Source organism: Lepeophtheirus salmonis, chromosome 2, assembly GCF_016086655.4.
Source record: "Lepeophtheirus salmonis chromosome 2, UVic_Lsal_1.4, whole genome shotgun sequence".
NCBI classification, from domain to species: domain Eukaryota; kingdom Metazoa; phylum Arthropoda; class Copepoda; order Siphonostomatoida; family Caligidae; genus Lepeophtheirus; species Lepeophtheirus salmonis.
This window is the reverse complement of record NC_052132.2, coordinates 26,947,139-26,955,303: the sequence shown is the minus strand read 5'-3', so window position 1 is coordinate 26,955,303 and position 8,165 is coordinate 26,947,139.

The window sequence follows — 8,165 nt, the reverse complement described above, 5'->3', positions numbered from 1 at the left end:
TCTGTATGGAGTTTTGCTTGAATACATTTTAGCAGTGAATATTGAGCGTTATCTGTCAAGATATAACATAAATAAGTTGTTTCACTTATGTAATATTTATTTAATTTACTATATAGCTAATACGGAAGGAAAGGATAAAACAGGCTCCTCAAATTTACTCCCGATGACTTCGACAAAATTAATTAAAAATTACATGTAAAACAGAGTGTTATAATTCTATTTACAAATGAAATTAAAAATATTTAAATCAAAGATGATATTCTTATTGTCATTAACAACGGATTAATAGATGGTGAAGTAAAGAATGATGATCTTATTTGGATTTTTTTTTTTCATTTATCTTACTCAAAAAAATAATGGTTCACAATATTATCGTTATATTTGATTTATCAATTTTATATACGTGTTGGTTATGAAAAGGAGCTTATAATCAGTCTCGTTCCTTGTCACTTCCTATCATTGTTATTTATCTTTGAGGATCGTCCCAAATCGTATAACACCCTCTACACGGCATAATGTTTCCTATAATAATATTGCAAAGTAATTCAGTTTACTAATTGAAATAATTAAGCAAAACTTTATGTATCTTTCATGCGCGATAACATGCTACCATTAATTTTAATTTAGCCTTAATTAGAGTGTATATTATGCCTATAAATATTTTTCCATTTGTGCCCATTTTTCATTTGTCAACATGATTTGATGTTATATTTCTCAGTTAAAGTTAATAATAATTCAACAACATCCTGTCGTTATATGTTCTTAAAATATTTTCTATAAATGGTAATTAGAGCGGCTTGATTTTAAACTTTTTTTCAAATTTCGATTATGGATAGTGCGGAAAAGTTGTCAAATGTTATGAAAATTACCAATGCAAAATTGCATTGTCTTGTAAGATCATCTTTAGGTCGTGCATATCGATCAAATTATACAAAAAAGTAATAAATCTTTACTTTGTGAATATAGCTACTAAGAAGAAATTTTTTATTATTTTGCCTATAATAATTTTTAACTCATAAAAAGTGTTAAAAAAGTTTTTTTCTATCATCCTCCTATGGAACAAAAAAGAACAAAAAATAAGGAAAATTTGATTAGAACGTATCGTTTTTTTTACATTTCCAGAAAGGAAACATCAAAATAATCTTACATTATTCTCCATTTTTGCTCAATAGGGTAGGTTTAGAAAAAAAAAAAACTTTATCTATAATTTTTATGGGTTAGAATAATGTCTATTATAATTAATTTATGCAAAATAATGAGTAATACTGTATTTAAATATTTATTGACTAATAAATAACTTTTGTCTCCTTTCAAAATTTGATCTAGATGTGCTACCTAAAGATGTCATTGGTGGAAAATGAAATTTTGCATAGGTTGTTTTCTATCTACATGATAACTTTTCGAAACTAGCCGTAATCTAAATTCGAAAAAAAACAACAAACCTAATTGTCATTCCGTTTAAATCCCTATACCCACACTCGTTTAGTCCCAGTATAACTCTGAAGTTAATAAAGTCACATTAAGGCAACACTGTTCCTTCAATACACTATGAAGGAAGTAAAAAAACAATAAACTTTTGGCTTTTTCTTCTCATTTTATTTTTAGATATAGTAACTATCATTTGATGATTTAGTACTTTACAAATTGTAGATTGATTAATGCATTTTTTTTTACATTTAATTTAGAAATGAAAAAATACTTATTCTCTTTCTATTGGTTAAAACATAACTCAATTGTAGATTAGATAGATTAATGATGCCATTATTGAGCAAAGATTGCTCCATTAATGACTTTGGCGTCCAATTCTTTAATATTTAGAACCGAAATTGTATAATCTAATTTTAATGAATGGCTGCTGAGGAGTCCATTAACATGAATCAAAATGACACTTTTAATTGCATATTCTGAATTTCTGGATAAAACCCCTTTCACAAGTTTAAGTTATTTCAGTTATTTAGTAACCCTATTCAAGGTGGTAACTTGGTTTTTTCTTTGTTGGTGGTCGTTGGTTTTTTAACAAGTCTTTGACAACATTGACAGAATGTGTCTTTTAATTGTTTTTGGGTTATAAATAATTTGATAAAGTAAAAAACATTTCATAGAATTAATATAAGCGAAAAAAAAAAAAAGATTATTTTTCTTTCAATTTATTAATTAAGAATGATCGAATCAGCGTATTTTCTGATGGAATATCTTAATAATATATACCCAAACTTAACAACAAGGTTATTGTAGATACAAAAAAGTTGCATTTTGACACTTTTTTCTTCAATATTAAGGGCATTTTTTTGTGTGTTGGATATTTAAAAAAAGAAAACACTTTTTTTGTGAGAATATATATATAAAAGAAAAAATAAATTCAAATTTTGACAAAAAATGTATTTTTTTAGAAAAACAAAATTTGACAAAAAAAATATATTTTTTGAAAAACAAAATTTGACTAAAAACAACCCTTTCACCTCATTTGCTCATCCTTAAAACTTTTTTTACTGCAAGTAGATTTTAATATAGCGTACAATGTATGTTGGTATAAGATATTGACACTCCTTCACACAAAATATTTAGGTAGGTAAATGGGTTCTCAGATGTACATAAATAATGAGTTGAAATAGGTTAAACAGGAACCTCATTGTACATATATAATATCTTCAAATATGAAGTACCAACATACAAACATCATTCCTCTGTCACATTGAGAAGGCAGTAACTGAAGACATAATTAAAATACTTTATTCGTATTTTAAATGAACTTTTTATTATTATTTTCAAAAATATAAAATAACGTAGTCTGTCATTCCTTATTCCCATCAATTACCCTTCGGAAATAACGGGTTACCCACATGTATACAATATACAAACATACCTTCATACAGTAAGGTCATGCTGTAATTTAGAATAGGAAATAGATTGTCTTATATATATTATATAAATAATATTTATATTAGACTGTCCCGGTTTTTTAATAATTAAACAATTAAGAACTATGCGAAATTATATAAGTATTATAGACTGTCCCATTTTTGGGTTAATATCCCTCACTCTCCCTGCAAAAAGACACTTTCTGTAGAGGACAATAAGAAACTTACTTTAGCAAAGTTTGAGGTCTCTCAAGTAATTTTTTGGATAAAATACAATAAATTATATAACTATGTAACAACAAAATATGTTTGTATTATATTGTAATATAATGAATAAAAATATTTTTTGCAAGATCTGTGCAATAATCTAAATATATATGTCATATATATTATTTGGCTTAATACACCATCGATTTTTATTAAATATTCCAAGGACTGACAGTCCTAAGGACCGGTACCAAGCACCGACAGTTTTACGGACCGGTCCCAATGATCGTCAGTTCGACATTTTTATGAAAAAAATTGGACCAGTCCTAAGACAGGACTAGAATGGACAGAATAAATAAGGATCAACACAACAATAGTCACCAGTGGCGAAATGTATTTTCAATAGGGGGAAGGTAATTGTACTGTTGTGACACCATCAGGGGATTAGCATATTTTTTCGGGGGGTGAGGGATCGTATAACTTTTTTTTTTTTACTATTTTCACGAAAAGTAGCTTTTGTAATAATTGTTTTTAAATAAACAAAAACTTTTTCTTCAATTTTAGATTTAAAATTTTTCGCTCAGGGACTAAATTTAAACGAATAAAATTTAAAAAAAAGGTAAATAGAGAGAGGATTTTTTTTATTGTGATTACTATAAAAATTCGGCAAAAGTGAGTGGCCAATGGCCTCTATGGTTCTGGCAGCACCATAAAAATGGGTGAAAAATATACTGTTTTTATAATTTAAGGGATCAAAGATGTACTCAATGATTTGTGATTCTCCTATTTTATCAAAAAGATCGTTCTTTCTATTTGTTTTACTTCTATCACTTGAACTAGGGTTAAATTTTGATATGTTATGATTGATAAAACAGGGAAATCGCAAATGAGAACTTCTTAGAACCCTTAAATCATATAAAACTAGGTGCAAAATATTTTTAGTTGATAAAACAAATACTAATAAATACAATTTGGGGAAGGTAAAATAGGCCTTAAATGGCCGATTTGGATTAATGAATATCATTTTTTTATAACTAAAATAGTCTGTACAATGCCAAAAATGCCCTCAAAAGCATCCAAATTTGTCAAAGGCAGTTATTTTATTGTTCTCAGCGGAAAAGGTACTTGTGCTGGAGGAAAAATATATAAACTCGAAGACAGGACAGTATGATAATGATATGTACATCCGTTTATATTATATTATAATTATTTGACAATGTTTTATTTCTTTATTGTTTAAGTACTTAGGATATTATAACATATATTCAATGAAAATGTTCCTTGATTCTCATAGTTTATCCTTCACTCCACAAAATAATATGTTTTAACCCTTCAGTTTACTTTATTATTGTATGGACATCACGCATAATATAAATTGAATACGTGTATTCATTTAGTAATTATGAACCAACTTAATATTTTTAACATTAATATATTTATGTGTATCATTATTGCTATATGTTTATCATTATTGCTATGGATGATTAATCCACAAAAATTTAAGATTTCTTTCTAGATCTTAAGAATACGTTTAAATAGGACATAAAAGCTGCCTCTTGCAGGGGCGTAGATAGTAAAGGGGAGGATACACCTCCCCAAGATTTTCACTGGAGGGGAGGTGTATGATATATCCACCTAGGAATAAAAATTATAAGTATTTTCGGTATGTAAAAAAAAAAAAAATAGAAACCGAAATTAACATGGTAATTCTGGCAATTTGAAGAATGTTTTGTAAGCTTTGCCTGCTATGACCTTTCATTAAATTTGCTGGAGGTAACTATGAGAGGAATACAATAAATCCAATTCCATCTCAGTATCATGCAGTTATAACTAACCAACAAATCCTCAGCATTGCTCTCCAACATTCATGGGTAAATATGCTCATGGATACACTTTATACTTAGATGTTCTCTCCTCAATGATAAATGAATAATGATAACAGATTCAGAAATAAAAAACACTGTTCAGGTTCCCAACAACAACAAAAAACTCGAATATTAAAAAATATTTAGGATGTACAACCCTAAACATCCCCCATTTGACAGTTTGTATACTATAAACCAAGGAAAATAAACTATTATCAGCATAGATATTCCCATAGACCTGTAATCATGGTTTAATCAAAACAATGAAAATAAAACAATCTCTGACCTGGAACAAACCACAACACTCCAAAAGTCCAGATTCGGACCACTTGTCATCAGTTAAGTATTCTTACTATAGAAGATTGCTAAAATCTTCTGCCGACTAGGGTAGGAGGCTCCATGATGAGATTGAAAAAATAAATTCATTGAAAGTTACTCATTGCAAGCTCTAGTTATTCATTTCAATTTACTTTGATTGTGTAATAAAAAGTGAACCGATCAATTTCTTGCTTATAGCTGATGTTGAAACTATATTGTACCCAAAGATAAAATAATATATAGTAATACCTTCACATACGAATTTAATTAGTTCCTGGACCGAAGTTTCTAAGTCAAAGCAATTTATCGATTAAAAAATAACTATAAAAAAATTATGCAGCCAACTATGAACCAGTTTGTATCTTAATAAAAATTCGTATGTAGTGGCACTCGTACCTCAAAGTATTAATATATTTTTGTTTCTACTCGTTATCATAGTTGACGTTCTTTGCTGCAGGAAAAAAAAAAAAAAATTTGAATTTTTGTTTTGTTTAATTTTATAAGAATAACTATGGATTTTTGAAGATTTTTTGGATTTTTTTTTTGAATAGTTGCGGCGTTTTAATTTAATATCATAATCCTGCGGACACCCTTATTACTTATTAACTTCCTGTAAATTCGCTACATACAGGGCAACTTATAGAATTAATATATTTTTAGTAGATGTTGAACCACTTTATATATAAAAGCCTTTTTCTTGTGAACCATAAATCAATTTTTGTTGACATGGTGATAATATATTTTAATGTTACGGACATTTTTAAATATTAAATTAAACATAAGTAGCTACATAATGTAATATATACATATATATATATCAGCATATCAAAACTTTTCAAAAGTTTTTGCAAGTGAAGTACCGTAATTGAATTCAATATGAAGTATTTTATAAAGGAGATCAAACGTTACTATTTATAGATAATATTATTATGAAGTATTAAAAAAAAATTTAGGTAACATTCTTATGCATATTTAATTATTTAGGTCCTTTGTGAGACAAATTTAATTAACATACATAGTAGTAAAAAACCTACATATACATTTTTTTTTGGTTGCATAGATGAAGTTCTTAATTGTTTCATTACCAACTATACTTTTGTATAGTACTCATCAATACTTATAAATGTTATAATGACTGATTTAGGGACGCTGATAAGATTTATTAGGGTTGTATCAGTGTTTAATATGGAATTTAGAATTGGCCCGTACAGTCTCTAATATCAGTCGTGGAAAAACGTCCTAAATTTAAAAGCGCCCTCTACAAGGTATCATTTTACTAACATTGTAGTAGTAGAGCCTTTGAATTAGTTCAGTATAATTTTGAAGTATCTTAAAACATTTGAATAATTTACTCACTTATTTAATATAATAATTAATATTATAGAATTTTGATTTATGATGACGTCACTTGCATATATATGATGACTTCATTTATCAAACTATTTCTATGGGACGGGGTTTGTGTCCTATGCGGACACATCTTTAAAATTTAAGGACCAATACCTCCCTGTGATTTATTGAATGGAGGGGGTAAAGGTAGTTTTTGGGAATAGATACAATAAAATGGATCTTTCTTTATTTTGTAATTTACCTATTTTTTAAATGGTAATTACTCCATTTTTCGATTCTCCTTTTTTTATAAAAAAAGGTTGAATATTTTTTATTTTTTTAAATGTTTTATTCTTATTTATTACTAATAAAAACATTCGCTCCCCCCTAAAACCTGCATTGAGAGAGAAATATTATTTTGGATATATATATTATATTAGGAATGGAATAGTACGCAAAATCCACGGTACGATAAGAATTGCAACTTGAGACTAACAATTCAAGATATGATTCTGTACAATTTCTTAATGGATATTCTAAATGGCGGTCCTAAAAAAATATAATACAATATAATTATGTATTTATTTTTATTTTTCTTCTGTAATAAAATCTTTTAAAAAATAATATACCTACAAAAAATACATAAATAAAGTCATCGATTATAAACAATAATTTTAAGGCTTTGACTAATCAAGACTATAAAAAACTTAAAAAAACAACTATTACCAGCTATTATTTATTTATATAAATAAATAAATATTTGATTATAAAGAACAGCATACACGCTTCTATATTGTTACACCCCAGCCTTAAGAAATATATATATCGGTAGTTTTTATATTTTGTAGTTAATTTGAGGTACAAAAAAATTGGCTTTAATTAGATATTTCAAAATGTAGAGGAAAATATCTGTGTTTAAATTTAAAAAAGGGGAAGCGGTTGGTGCTCCTTCTATCGTTCTTACTTCTTCATTCTTAAATAGATATTCATGATGTTAGCATTACTCATTGAACTACGAATTTGTGCCTATTTTTGGTACAATTAAAAAAAAAATTAATTATAATTTTAGTATTTTTTTCTCTGAACTCATGCTATTAGGATTAGAAATGTAATTTCGTCTTCTAAAATTATATAACCGGCAGTTGATATTAATAAAGGTCTTAATTCAGTAATATAATGAGTCTTGATCCCGCCTTCTCTTCGCAATCCCTCAAAATGCCCATCCTTAGGTATAATGTGCTGATATTGTAATTAGAGGGGGTTAAAGAAATGGGTACCAAATACTAACATGGGGATTTGGTATGAATTAACCTCATTTTCAGTTTGTACCATCTTTCAAAAGCCAGCTGTCGAAATTTCATGACAATCTGTTCTTAAGTTTGTGGGTTATTGGGCTAAGTGTGACGTTACTTTTGATATTTCTAAATCCTTCCATCAAAAACAATTCTTGTGTTTTTATTTTACACTGCTTCTTGATAGAAAAACATACTGTTCAAGCTCATCAATATTTATCACCCACTTAGTCTCAATAATATATGGATATAATTTTTGTTCTACTCCAAAAGTTTTCATCCAAAAAGTTATATTT